At 40.9% G+C, this 15,742-nt stretch overlaps 1 protein-coding gene across 1 annotated transcript in view; it reads right to left on the bottom strand.

The window, feature by feature from the left end:
- The window catches only part of LOC118824364 (protocadherin Fat 3), a 131,530-nt gene that overhangs the window by 112,161 nt on the left and 3,627 nt on the right, over positions 1-15,742 (bottom strand). The window lies entirely within an intron of this gene.

Raw genomic sequence — 15,742 nt, 5'->3', positions numbered from 1 at the left:
GAGTTGTGTAAATTGAACTTTTGATTTGCATTTCTGTCAGTCTGTAATCAGCTGGGAACAACAATAGCGAGCTTCGCATTCAAGTGTTCATAATTCAAGCTATCCGTTACTGGTTCCCGATCTGTTAGCATGTCAAAAGAACAAATTCCCACAATAAATCACACTTTGTGGCACTCTAATACGCTTTGGATTTTGGGGAGAGGAGTGTGTACATTTTCTCAAACACGATCTTTGTAACAAAAGCCACTAAAGCCTTGTGTTTCATTACCAGCTCTGCGCTGGCCTGTCTTAAAAAGCGAAATTTCTTCCAGCACTTTCTCTAGGGAAATTTACCCAACCACACAGGCTACTGAAAACAACCTCCAGCAATGGAAAGAAAATTGCTCACTTTGTAGCTCTTAACATCAGACCAGCGCTCTCACACTATCGCGCCATTTCCTGCGAAGCATGAATGCAGTGAGTAAATGTCCCCTAAAATAAATAAATAAATAAAGATCTCATAAATTATTGAATTTAGGATAATGGGCCACACACAGAAATCTGCACATAATAAATCAGTTTTATTTGCAAAGGCCTTCTGTTTCTTTTTCGCTGCGAAGGGGTGATACTGTGCCAGGGACATGCCTGATGCTGAATGGTGCTGAATGGACAGATTTGTGAACGGGTGGTCTCCAATCCAAACTGACGGATTGCACGCGGCGCAGCCTGTTACGCCTCTAAGTTTGGAGGAGATCAGCTGGACCGGAGAGCATCTCGCCGCGGGGCTTGAGCACCACGGCGCCACTCTCAGGGACTACACGACCTTCAGGTCTTCAGCGTAGAACATCTAATCGTTCCTGACCGAAGTGCTGCCTCTGCTGTTCTGTGATTAGGGCCTTTAGATGCTGCACCACTTTACCACGGGTAAATATGAGCACTGCTGGGGCAGCGAGCTGCTGACAGAGTGACCCAGTTCAGGGCTGCGCTGTGCTGTGAGGTCGATCAGACAACCACCCCCCCAATAGCCAGGGCTCGATTTGGGTTATGCAAGGGAATGCCATCCCCCTTGGAAAACTGTCATTTCCCTCCTTTCAATTTCCATTTGCATCAATGTAATGTAATGTACGCTGATTCAATTGTGATATAATTGTTATGTGATATTTAGGCATAAGACCGAGAGGGAGTGTGTCAGATACTTCCCTGCGGCTTCTCGACATGATTACCTGTGCTCAGGGACTCTGATTCATTCCATGTGATGACCTAATGACGTACCTGTTCGCTGATTAGTGTATATCAGCATTGCGCCACCTCATCCTGCGTAAGTTCAAAACCGAAAACAATCAAATGAGTTCAGTTTGCTTACACAATCGCCAAATAAATGAAAGCAGTACATGATTTATAACCCACCGTTCAATAAATGGCAAACCCTCAATTTAGCAACAACTGGTAGATGTTAAACAGCACTGCTAACTAGGACCAATGCAACAGGCTCTACTCACCACAGAACAGATTCGATTACGCAATAGAACACGAGAAGGAGTGTGTTATCATGAAATAACATCATGGCTGTGATTTGGTCGCCGTAGATCATCACAGCCGTGATGTTATTGGCGATAACACACTCCTCGAGTGTTCTATTGCTTTAATACAACAGGTAAATAAATAAAGTAATAAATTAATAAACTGGGCCGTGAACGCGGCGTTTAATATGTTCTAATGTTCGCAGTTCCTTCACCAAATTATAGTTCCTTAACGAGCAGCTTGTTGCTACGTCAGAGTAACGAGCTCCGCCCACTCGCTGCTCAGCCGGCAGTTCGTTCTCCAGCTCCACACAGACCAACTGACAGTTTGGGAATTTAGTGTAGTCTCGTCTTCAGAGTCTGACCAAATCGGCTGTCGGTCAAATGTGATCTTAAAAGTGTCCATTTTCTGTTTGTGGCAAAGTAAGAAGTAAAAACGTTCAAGCGTCTCCTACAGCGGTCAAAGTCGTTGCTTAGCAATGGCGTCCCAGCGGAGTGATACAGTGTTTGTGGAAAAACCTGTGATGTTATGGCGAAATAACAGCACAGTTAGAACGCTTCTCAACCAATCAGCTTGCGGGGCCGGAACTAACTGTTGTATAATTCCGGATAACAGTTACACTGACTGACATTTAGATGATAATGACCTAAATCTGAGTAAGCAAAGTTTGGTGTTTGGATCTGTAGCCTCCTAACTAGGCCAATGCTGAGCTGGATCCTCTTTCCTTGGTAGGAGCACTCTTTTTTAGCTTAGCTAGTCAGCTACAGAGGCAAACAGTGCAATACAGGTTCAATTTTGACTAACTGCTGCTCTGCTGTTACAAATGTAGATGTTAAAAACTAATGTCTGAGGGAGCAAAGTTGAATGAATGGTGTTGAGCTGTAGCCCACTGGGATAAAAACACACTAGCATAGATAGCAGGCTAAAGGTGTCACCCATCACAGTGCAGGCTTGGTTCCAGCTAGCTGACCCTCAAATGTGACCCATTTAGAGGATAAACACTCTGAGAGTAGGAAGATGACTGTCTGTGTTGGAGTGGCAACCAAACTCAAATGTGTTCGGTGTTGCATAAGTATTGGCCTGTTAGCATCACTGAGCCACTGTTGTGTGTAGTTTTTCTCTAGTATTTCCTGGTTCTAATTTAGTAGCACAGCAGATGAAAAAAAGAAACAGTGGCGGTCTGGCGAGTCTGCACCAGCGCAAAATGGCACATCACGATTTGGCTCTTAGGTTGAACCTACATTCTACATTCTTCTTGTACATCATGTTTTCCCTGAGGTCCACTTATTACATTTGTGAGTGTTTATGTACCAAAAAACAATTTCCAGCGTCTTTGTAACGTGACAGACCCAGTCAGACGCTCACAGTAAAATCCAAGAGAAGAGGCTTTAACACAAAAGGAATTGGAAGGAATCGTAGTCGTGGTACAGCCATGGGTCAAATCCAAAGTAGCAAGACGGCAAAACAGAGCAATCATAACCAGTAGGGCAGAGACAAAACACCACAATTATACAACAGTTAGTCCCGGGGGCAGTCGTGGGCTGGAGGTTAGGGAACCAGCCTTGTGACCGGAAGGTCGCCGGTTCCATCCCCTTAGCTGACAGTATGTGACTGAAGTGCCCTTGAGCAAGTCACCTAACCCCCAACTGCTCCCCGGGCGCCGTGGATAGGGCTACCCACCGCTCCGGGCAAGTGTGCTCACTGCCCCCTAGTGTGTATGTGGCGTTTCACTGCACGGATGGGTAATTCCGATGTGTTCAGACACAGTTGGCTAAAAAGGTTAATTTCATTTCATTTAAACTAAACAGGTCATATAACATAGAACACAGATGTAGAGAATCAGTACTCAGGAGATTTAGAGTGCTGATTGGTTGAACGAGGAAGTTCAGTCACATGGTCTCCCAAGGAGTCCTGGGAAATGGAGTCCTTGTGTGAATCAAGGATGGAGGGATGCGTGACACTCTTTTTAATCTTAGAATTAGAACAGGCTGTTTTTATTACTGTGCCTTTAAGACCAATATATGTAAAGAATGTTCTGATTGGCTGCCCTCATTCAAATTAAAAATCAGATTGTATGGTTGGAACTGCTGTAAAAACCCTGAGACATCTATTTTATACATTCAATATATCCATGATTGACATTTACACTCCAAGGTGCCTTGGACGTATCAGGAGTTTCTCTTGTCATACCAACAGGTTATGACTGACGACAGCATGTGCGCACTAACCAAGCGTATAGCCAAGGGGTGGACAGGGGTGGCCTGTGCCTCCATAGCGTGAAGCATGGCCACCTTTCTAGTCACCCCAGGTAAACAAAGTGAGACAGCAATCATCGATAAAGCAGACACCATAGAAGAGCTGTCCTACCTACCCCTGTGTGAACAGCTATATTTATGGTCATTAGGGCAGTTACTGATCAGCTCACTGTGATAAACTGCTCTGCTAAGCAAATTGGCGAGAATGGTTGAAAATACAGTTAAAAGCATCTAAATGCATTTTGCATCCATATACTAGTACAGTATTTTTGATGTCATGCTCTGTGTGGGTCACGACTGAAGATTTTGCCCAGTACACTCATTTCCACTGTGTCCTTTCAGCAGTTCTGCTCAGAGCTACAGCATATGAAGTAGGCTAAGGCAGGGATTCTCAACCTTTTCCAATCCAAGGCCCACCTGTTTATAACTACAAAGCATTTAGCAGCGCACAGGAAAACTAAAATCAACTTTTTAAATACACATTTCTTTTTCTTTAGTGCTGATACTGAAAACCTCACAATCAGGGCCTGAAAGAGATCAGATCGTCCATTTTGGTTCAATCACAGAAACCAAATTTTGCTGTTACTTTGCAGAGACGTTAAATAAGGGGAAAAAAGCAAAAAGAATAGAAGTGTATAAATACTCCATTTCCTTAGGTCTCGAAATTTCTCTTGAGGGTTTTTGTGATTCTTTTGAAATAGCCAAACTTCACTCCACTCACCAGGCTTTTGGATTAGCCTTGACAAAATCAACAATAACAGTAAACCTTACTTGATATCAGCTTCTTTAGGATTGGTTTGTCAATTTGAGTTTAACCACTCAGGTCACTGATGCTTGGGCAAAAATACATTCCCGATTCATGAGCCAAAATCAAACACATATCTTCACTATTATTTTATTTTACAGCAGCTCGTGCAGCAGAAATGAGAACGAATGAGAGTCTGTAAAGTGTCAGACAGTAAAACAGGCAGATTATGCTGACAGTACAGCGCCGACATGCTGCTAGAAGAAGAGGAAAGCAAGCTCTGTTGATGACTTTTCTTGTTTCATCATAGAATGTGTTCCCGCCAGCACCAAGGGTTTGTGTGGAAGCAAACTGAGACCCACAGTTTTCGTCTCTGTTGCAGACCTAAGACGGGTGGAGTACTCACTGTCGTCAAGACGGAGTGACCTACCGTCCTAAAAGTAGGTGTGAAAGTGCCCTGAGAAACCTCTCCATCTCGTTAACTGTCCGAATCGCGCACCCATGGCTGCACTGTCATACTGATGATGTTTATTAAGCCTACTCCTGCTATGTTTTTATTTCTACATATATTGGTTAGAATTTGATAATATTCGTTTATTCGATTATTTTTTCCACTTATGTTTTCATGACTTAAAATGACGTTACTGGCCCACTACAAATTACTGCCTCCCCAGAATTCAGGCCTGCGGACCACTACACGGTGCTCCCACAGGTCGAGAAAACCTGGGCTAAGATAAGATGTGTTTAATATCCAACATTACCCAGCTATAATCATGTGTCATGTTGACTAATTCTTTTTTATAGCTGAGTATGTGTGAGTTGTAGGCCACCCCTCTCCACTCCTTGGCCCCTGGTTAGCGCACACATGCTGCCTTCAACCTACATAACCTGTTGGCTTGACGTGAGAAACTCCTGATACATCCAAGACACCTTAGAGTGTAAAGCTGAGCATGTGTGAGTCGTAGGCTGAATTAAATCTGAGGTGAATCCAGTGCTGAGTGGAATGTGTCTGTGCTAAAGCCAGGTCAGCTTGTTACCCTGGCTGGCTTTATCATTAATTCTTGAGTAACCTGTAGCAATAGCGAAGTGAGCAACTTATACGGCATAAAATATTAAAGTTAACACATGGAAAGAAATGCTTGATTAAAACATGTATATAATTCCCTCATTAATTAATAAAATACATTAACTCAGTTTACTTTCCGCAATAACCGTGTTGAGTAAATTTTTTATGTAAAAATGTGTTTTTTTTAATAACATTAATATGGATCATTCTACTGAATTAGTTCAAATATAGGGAGGGGACTGTCTCAAACTCTAACCTCTGAATTTCAACTTAAGAAAATAATAGTCAAATTTTTTTTTTTAAGATCTTTTTGATTACTGTTAAAGTGCAGTTGAAAGATTTAGATTTATCATGAGTCCCATGTAGTCATGTCACTGCAGAAACACAAAGAATTTTAGACCATAGGCGGAGCCTTATTTTAGCCACACCCCTACATTTTACAGCAGGAAAATAGACTACATCTCTGTCCCTCATGGCCAAATGGTGAGCAGTTCGATCCCATTGGTTTGAAGTAAATGTGTCCCAAGGTCTGAAAATCAGTGTGTAACATTAAAAACTCACGAGTCACCAACGAAATGCAAACTTTCTGCAACCAAGTAAACTTTTTGTGTTTTAATAAAAATAGTGTGGTTTTATGTGCGTACTGTGTAGCAGTTCTGAGTTCTGCTCAAAACTGGCAAAAATTGTCACTTTCGAAACCGTCACTACTGAAACATTTGGTAAAGGTACAGTAGTGTTAATTGTTTTTTAGAGGCAAAATAGAATCTTAAATCACTTGTTTTAATAAAATAAACATAATTAAGCTACAGGCTCATTCAAAGCAAAAGGATTTTAGTTTAAAGTCCAGTCAGTTAAAAGGCTGAAATGTGTTTTGAACTCTGACAATTTAATAGAATCATCAATAAACAGGCAGAAAATAGTTACGCAGCTGGCATTAAGAAAGTGCTCAGAGCTTAATTTATGCTGCATCCAACACTCTCATGGATCTGGTTGAAGCTGGTACTTATTTTAATCTATCCTGTACTTCCTTCACCTATTAAATACATTCATGCAACAATGTGTGGAGATATACAAAGAAAAAAACATAATAATCCAACATACGAAATATATACACTTTGTTTTTTACTAATAACCCAGAACTGCTGCGACTGTTCATCCCTCAAAAGAGCTTAGTACACAGTGAAACCTCTGGCTTCAGACATCAGTGTATTAACTACTCATACACTAGAAGCTGCAAGTTTAGTTCTGGGAAACCCACATATGAGAGAACACTTGAAGTAAGCTGGCTACCTTCAGATTCTGAGTTCATTAAAAGTCCAATAGAAAGTTCACAGGACAGTAATTGGTATGTCTATAAAGGCCACATCTGGAAATGAAGCTGCAAAAGCATCCTGTTTTTGTGATGTCAGTCTACAGCAGTTTAGCCCCGTCTGTTCATGCTGAAATTACGAGGGGTGTTTCAGCCTAGACTGCTTTTTAAATGAGAAACACTCAGAGACCCTCCCCAGGTGGAGATGACAACACTTGATCAAAAAAAAAGCGGAACGGAGTGCGAGCAGAGAGTCGAGAGGCTCTGAGTGGATGAATGGGAGTAAACAGAGGAAATACCTGAGAAGCCTGAACAAACTGCTATTTTGTGGATGTAGATTGCAACATAACAAAATGACTGCCCTGCTGTTAATCTTCAGAATGTTTTCGATCATGTTTTCCATTTTCCACGTGTCCATTTTTTTAAGCCACTGTGTGTCTAATACGAAAAAGAAAAAAAAAAAAACTTGGAAGAGCTTCACTCACGTAAAGGTAAGATAAGATTGGCTTAAAACTTACAAGGTCCAATGCTGGAGTGGGTAAACAGAAGAGTCGGGAGAATTCCTGGTGGGCTGGTAGCATTTTGGGCCAATTTCTGTGAGCTAATAAACTCACACATATAAGCACAAAAACCCTCTGACAAAGTATAAATATGACATCCAAGTGTATGTATGTAATAATTTGTAATAAGTTGTACAGCCCGGCTGACTGTACCTCGTACAGTGGATAGAAAATAGATGATGCTTAGGTTAGCTTATTATTCTTATTTCCTGTTCCACCTTAAATGATGTTGCACTTACATTCAGACACCTGTACGGGCACTAGCGTGTAACTGCTGCACAATTTAAGGTGGAACGGAAATCTCAATATTAAGCTAACAGCATCAGACTATCAGATTATCAAATTAAGTGTGGCAATGTGCAACAGACAGTGCTCCACAGAGTTTATTACTGTTTTCGCAATATCCATATGTGAATCTTCTAAAGATAGACAGCAGCAGCAAGAACTACCGAGAACCAAGTTATGAAAAGGCTAAAAGGAAGAGGACATATCCGAGCAGGTGGGCAGTGAGAAATGTTGACAGGAATTTAAATTAAATTACTGTTATTAATGTTAGCATCATTATGCGTTTGTAGCATATTGACTATGTGATTATATCACATTTAAGACGAAAGTTTTTGTCAGTATTCATTTTATTACCATCTAGTCTCCTTGGTTATCTCAGTGTAGCATATAAATATTAAGTAAGCGATAAGAGTGAGAAAATAAGATAAAAATGTGCAGATTTTAGAAAAAAAATTATATTGCATGAAGGCAATTCTGTGTGTGTGTATAGCAGGAGAAATACAGTTAGAGTTTAAGGTGGTCTGGTTTGCATCATATAACTCCCAGTCTGAAAGCAAGTCCCACTTCAGCCCTAATGAGGTCTGATATAACTGGCCAAGCTGGTCGTTAAACTTTTCCCCAATGCCTAACAGCACAGGACTGCCATCCAATGTTCCCCTTATGTTAGAGAATCTCTGGCACAATACAGAACAGCCAATAATACCTATAGAGTTTATTTACAGGACTCGGATTTAATGGCACAGTAACAAAATACAAAAGGTCATAAGTGGACCCCAGCAACAAAAACAGGGGAAAATGTAGGGTGTGCCCCCTTCAGGGTCACCAGGTTAACACACGGAATCCTTTTTTTAAAGCATAATTACAAAAAGCTTATACTTTATTGTATATAAACAAACAGGCAGTCTGATCACAGTATAAGACTTGCCTTCTTATGCACTGAAAGAGTAAGTATAGCTACAGTTCATATCCACTGCCCCCCCACCCACACATGCACATGGTCATATGACCCACCAGAACCCTTCAACATTTTTGTACAGTTTGTCCTCTGCCTATAGCCCACGCCACGGAACAGACGTTGGTAGCACTCAGCCAAGAAAGCGCTGCCTCAGGGAGTCTGATTACACAGCCACCATGAGCAGAGGAGGAACAAAAATGAAAAAAGACCACTCAGGCACACAGGTCACACAGCACGGCGGTCCCAGACTGAAAAACTAAAATCTAAAAAGCTTCTGCAGAAGGTATGAAGTGCCAGAGGACAGACGCAGACCAGGTGCGCACAAATGCTCGCCCAAGAAAACACACACAAAAGAAAGGCCAAATAATTCAACAGCGACATTTGAGGCTGACAACAGAGTTTCCTACAGATGTAACAAAGAGTGACAGGTGACGGGTCAGCTCACACCAGGAAAAAGCGGCAGATCACATCACAGCTTCTTTTCACACACGAGAGAACGCGTGCGTCCTCTTTAAGCTCCCGGGCCACGGAATACGGGGATCAGGAAGGTCTCCATCAGAGGAGAGGACTCAGTAACAGCAATCATTAGGACTTAACCCTTGTGCTCATTAGAGCATCCCTTACTTTGTATGATATCAGCAGTTTAGAGCTTTCGAAACTTTTGATCTCCCCTTAATAGAGACATTAATTTAACTGTATACATTCTGCCAAACTCTGCCTTACTTTAACTGAAAGCCATTGCCTTTTATCTATATATTTAACATTCTTGCGAATTCACAGTTTAAAGTAAAGTTTAAAATTATTATTGTTACTTAATAACCGGTGGACAGCAGGATGATTAAAGTATGGTTATTTTAGTGCATGTGGCACCTCCCAGGTTGGATCCAGTACTTATGTTAGTGGATTCTGTGCCTCCCAGATCAGATCCAGTACTTATTTTAGTACATACAGCGCCTCCCAGACTGGATCCAGTACTTCTTTGAGTGGATTCACTACCTCCCAGAATAGATTCAATATTTATTTTAAAGGATCTGTCTTATTTTAGTGGATGCTGTGCCTCGCAAATTAAATCCAGTACTTATTTTAGTAGATTCTGCACCTGCCAGATCAGATCCAATACTTATTGTTGTGGATCCAATATTTATTTTAGTACATCTGGCACCTCCCAGACTGGATCCAATACTTATTTTAGTAGATCCAGTAATTATTTTAGTACATCTGGCACCTCCCAGACTGGATCCAATACTTATTTTAGTAGATCCAGTAATTATTTTAGTACATCTGGCACCTCCCAGACTGGATCCAATACTTATTTTAGTAGATCCAGTAATTATTTTAGTACATCTGGCACCTCCCAGACTGGATCCAATACTTATTTTAGTGGATCCAGTACTTATTTTAGTACATCTGGCACCTCCCAGACTGGATCCAATACTTATTTTAGTAGATCCAGTAATTATTTTAGTACATCTGGCACCTCCCAGACTGGATCCAATACTTATTTTAGTGGATCCAGTGCTTATTGTAGTACAGCTGGCACCTCCCAGAGTGGATCCAGTAGATCAAGTTAAATCCAGTACTAATTTTAGTACATTTGGTACCTCCTAGATTGGATCCAATGCTTATTTTAATGGATCCGACACCTCCAAGTTTGAATTCAGTACTTATTTTATGGACTTTGTGCCTCACAAATTATATCTGGCGCCTCCTAAATTGGATCCTATACTTATTTTAGTGGATCCAATCTCATAGACTGAATCCAGCACTTATTTTAGTGGATCTGGCACCTCCCAGATTGGATCCAGTACTTATTTAGGTGGAAACTTTTGATCTCCCCTTAATAGAGCCACTAACATAGCTGTCTACATTCTGCAAAACTCTGCCGTAATTTAACTGAAATGCATTGCTTTTCATCTTCACATATATTCCTTAATATTTTTGTGAATCCACTGCACTCAGTCATAATAATTATACACTGAGTCAGCCGGTGTACAGTCAGAGGCTGCAACTTATTTTTTTGCATAATTTGTGTTAGTCATCCTCTAGCCCAGGGGTCACCTATCCTATCTGCAAAGGGCAGATTTTCATTCCAGTCAAGCAGAAGCACACCTGACTCCACTTGTTTAATCAGTTGGTCTCACTAGTTATATGAGATGTTCTCCTGCTTGTCTGGAATAAAAACCACAATTGCCCTTTGAGGATAACGCTTGGGATCCCTTCTCTAGCCCTTCATCAGTGGGCAGTTTCTGACCACTGCACTGCTGTTGGCTGGATATTTGTGGCTGATGGACTATTATCAATAGAGCAGTGACATTGATGAACAAGCCAGTACCTTGTAAGTGTCACTTCTGGTCCACTACCCAAATAATTTGGTCAGCGGTGGTCCTATGCTGATCCCTTTTCCATTAATAGACCGCTAAAGTCATGTCGTCATTCTGTGGTCGGCGCCATGCTCTTGTGCCCATATAAGGAAATCTGGGTCTAAAAATGAATGGAGTTTTCGAAAACTGCCTCTGTCGCACTCTGTGGTCATCAAAAATGTTTTAAAGCTGGTACGTTTTGTCCTTTGAACAGTGCCACTGTGGTAGCCCTACAAGCTGACCTACACTGCTCAACATGACCAGACAGAAAGTGGTTTTCACTTATTTTAATAAGCTTTTGGTCTTCCTTGATAAAGGATGACAAACCACAGAGTGATACAACAACCACTAAGTGGTCCTACCGAGTATGAACATATCATTAGTACAGCATAGTTAAATGGGTTTTAAATGTTTTATTATGCTTTTAATGTTAATTCACTGCAGGCTTAATATTACTACTTACCCCTTGATACGTTGATTCAGGCTGCAGAAATATTCTAATTATTCTTTTAATGCTAATAACGTTTTCTGATATGGACATTTGCCAGCTTCTTGTTTGAATTTCCCATTCTACCTTAAATGATACAGCAGTTACAGGTGCCTGAGGCGTTATAATAATAACTGTTGCACCATTTAAGGTGGAGTGGGACAAGAAGCTGACATCAGCTTTGAACAAGAAGCTGACATCAGCTTTGTAGTTTTGATGCTAGTAGTATTTTTTGATGAGGTGATTTAAGCTTTCAAAATATCCTACCTACAGGTTTAATGTACAAAGCTACCTATAAATATGTGCTACTGTAGGACATTTCAACAAGGTAATATTAGCACAATTCGTCAGAACATCTGTGTTACTTTCATATAGCTTAGTTACGTCAAATTGATGAACAGCAGCATTAGCCTGCATGCAGCAATATTAGTGTTACGGCTCTTTAGCAACCTTGTAGTTCAAAGGATCCAGTGATATACGGATGAAAATGTACACAGGACATTTTTATTTACCAGAGAAAACAGATAAATTGTGGCAGCAGATGAGCTGCAAGAATATAACCGATTTCAAAATTGTTGTTGTTTGATTTTTACACTGCAGTAATATGGAATGGAAAATACACTATTTACACTTCATTTATTCAATTTCCATTCAAAACGGCAACGTTATTTTTCAGGAGATATTTCTAAGGGGATTAGATATAAGATAACCCACCTGCATATAAAAGGAGAAAGTCAAAGGAAAATGAGTGAAGAAAACAGGAGTTTCCAAAACTTGACTTCAAATATTGATTCTAAAACTCCTAACAACTGTGTGAGACCTGGTAGACACCAAAACCGACAACATCAGATAAACAGAACTTAAAGCTTTCATCTTTGAGTGAGAGGAGAAAATCAAGCTGCTTCAGATCTGAATTGAACTGCTATGAGTCTGAAAGGATGTGTAGCTGTCAAGAAGTCGTTTCTGAGAAAAGAAAATTTGCAAATCAATCAAAGAAGCTGCTGGTATTCCCAGATGAATGGACTGACCACTCCAGAGTCCAGGCCTCAACATCACTGAATTTGTTTAGGATTACTTGGATCGTGAGGAGCAGAAAATGTAACCAACTTCTAAGACTGAACTTTGGAGGAGGGAAAAATATCCCTGCAAATTCCTTTGAAAAACTGGAAGAAAGTCTCCTGACAAGAATGGAAGCTGTAATAGGCAAAGCGTGGACACACTACATAAATAAAACACTGAAAATGTTTATATTGTATTAAGTTGTTAAGGCTTTAGTGTCATTTTGTTATATATATATATTTACTGCTTGTTTAACAACACTGAAAAATTAGGTGTACCATACATCTTAATATATAGATTACATACTGCAGACCACAAAAATGCTCACTGACCTCCTGATCCTCAATCAGTAATGGATAATTAGAGCAGCTGTAACAGCTCAAGAGGAAATCGAAAACTACACGGAAAACACTGCAGTGTGGTGAACTTGTTTACTCTGCTCACTGACTCAAATTAGCTTACCAACTTTCTTTATTCCAAACAAAAAGAAAATCTTCACCTAAACAACTATTGAAACACCCTGAAAACAGGCTTTTGACTTAAATGCTGGCACCAGCACAGCACTGTAGTTGTATTCACTATATAACTGACCACTTCTTACCACTGGCAGGTAAATGGATGCTCGAAATTTCTCTAAGCCAGACACATTCTGCAGTAAATTCTCAATTTTGCTTGTTGCCTTTAAGTTAAAATCGATGAAAGTACATCTCTTTTCAAATAGAAACATGTTGAACATGCATATTGCATATTTCAGTATTCATTATCATGCCTCAGGTTTTGGAAAACTGTCACCAGTCTGGGAAACACAAAGCAATTTCCTTATTTTGTCACTTCAATCTTTGTGGTGTGTTTTCAGCGTTTAATTTGCACATTTCATAAAATCATGTTTAATTTACATCCGGAGAGACACATCATCAAGAATTCATGCTTTTTCCCCAATTTTGAAAGTCAGACTGAAATCATCTTGCTCATCCTTCATTTCAACATGCACCATCAAGGGCACTTCAATCACTTGTCCCAATTGGCTTCCCCACTTGCAAGCTCCTCACAGCACACCATGCCCTGTGAATGTTAAAGAATGCTTTAGTTTAAACACAAATCCCTTCATTGGCCTTTCGGTTCTAAGGTAGATCTGCACCTTTTTGTTGGGATGCCGGTTTCCTCCCTTTCCACATTCGCACACCGGCGCGTAACCGCCAGCTATCTACCCAGAATTATAATTAAAGTTCAATCGTCCGGAAGGAGATTGGAGCTGGTGGTAACGATTCTCTTCGCCCAATCGCTTCACACAAACACCTCTCCGGAAAAGAAAAAGAAAAAGGAAAGGGCAAAAGAGATGAGATTATTCCATCCGTGAGGACGTGCTGTGCTTATGGGCTTTTCATATAAAAGATTTTGATATAGAGGACTTAACCCGTCTCAGGAGTAAATAGGTCCAGAACTCAGAGGCGAATTAGAGCTGAACCTGTTTCTTGACAGCAATCTGAGCGAGAATGCGCTTTGATTTATTTCTCAAAGTCCTGGCGAGAATACCAATGGCCGCTCAAAGCGGAGAAGCAGAGCGCAGATAAGCCCTTTATAAATCCCATCCATCTTTTTAGTTCATTGTGGCACTTGAACGGAGAGGGAGTTCCTATTACTAAATCGCTTTAACATGTACAGCGCTACTATCAAACACGTCTCAGGCGGGAGTTGGAAACAGGGGGCCAGGGGGAAGCCGAGTGCCTTTGATTCCACATCTATTGCGCGAACAAAGTGCAGATTTCACTCTATCAAAAGGCTCCCAAACGCAGCCGGAGTGACGGGAAGTCACAACATGCCACTCAATGCGGCAGCTAAATGGATGCTGGTGGGCAGATCGGTGGTGGGCGACCAAAGCCAAAGCCACTGTCCTCGGCTGACGGGATGCGCTGACTTTGAAGATTAAAGAAGAAAAAAAAAAATGTAAGAAAAAAAAAAATTCCGGCTCCGGAGCCTCGCTCAACCCTTGCGAGCTGGCCCGTGGCTGCCGATAGGGCATTTTGATTCTCCCTGGAAAATCCATCCTCATCTGCAGCTCTGACATGACCAGCCGCGCTCATTACCGCTTAAACCACTGCATGATTAACACACTCAACCTAATTAGTTGACATGTGAATGCGGGGGCCCCAGTCGTGTCCCACCGCAGCGCCACAGTCATCTGATCAATAGTAATTAGCTGTAATTAATGGTCAGGCTGCTGCTCGACAACATGTCATGTCAGTAATTGGGGATCCTTTTTTTTTTTAGCTATTCTTTTCCCACCTCACGTTGTATTGTGCTGAACCTGCATTCTACATGAAGAATAGACCCCACATGCAACACTCACGAGCACAATCAACACAGAAAACCACAAAGTGGCTTTTAAGAGCATTGCTTTAAACACCACAGAGGTCCTGCTTTCTAGGTCAGTAGTCCATTCTGATGGCCCACGAATGTAATTTCATCCTATAGAGCTCAAATTCACTGCCAAGACAAATTATACAGGAACAACCTTGTGAAATTACTCACCTGCTAACAGACAGATTGTTTTATTAGAACAAGATGACTAATGCTTTATCATGCTGTTTTAGTTCGATTGTCAGTGAAGCCATATGAGGCTCCAGACACCTCATATAGGACATCTGACATCTAATTAAAGGGGAATTCCACCCATTTTTCAAATGTCCAGCATAATTGAGTCACTGAGATGTAAAGGCATTCAGAGTAGTTTCATATGAAATGCTCGATTAAAGAGAATCCAACCTTACTCTTACTTATTCACAATGGTGGTGGATGGAACCAGACGTGCTTGAAATTCCTCTAAAAGGTCCCTTACAGGAAGCTGTTACTTGATATGCTTACGAATACGATGCCTACATTGTTTTACGATCGTTTTGAGATGAGCTAAAACATATTTTTTAAAGCTATTAATGGTGGGAGGTGCATGCAGGGCATTGTAAGGCAAAATAGCCCCCAAAGCAAACTTTTTTTCAGATTTACCACTATTTTATCATTATCAGCTTTACATATAAAACTCAGGAGGCACAAGTAGGTTCAATCGTAATTTTGCATAGCAAATAAAATATAAAATGACCCCTCAAAGCGACCCCTCATCACGCTCACCACTACTGTGAAGCAATCTAAGCCAATCAGTTTCTCTA

The sequence above is a fragment of the Colossoma macropomum genome, unplaced genomic scaffold (assembly GCF_904425465.1).
Source record: "Colossoma macropomum unplaced genomic scaffold, Colossoma_macropomum, whole genome shotgun sequence".
In the NCBI taxonomy this organism is placed as follows: Eukaryota; Metazoa; Chordata; class Actinopteri; order Characiformes; family Serrasalmidae; genus Colossoma; species Colossoma macropomum.
This window is presented reverse-complemented; position numbering and strand designations above follow the sequence as displayed.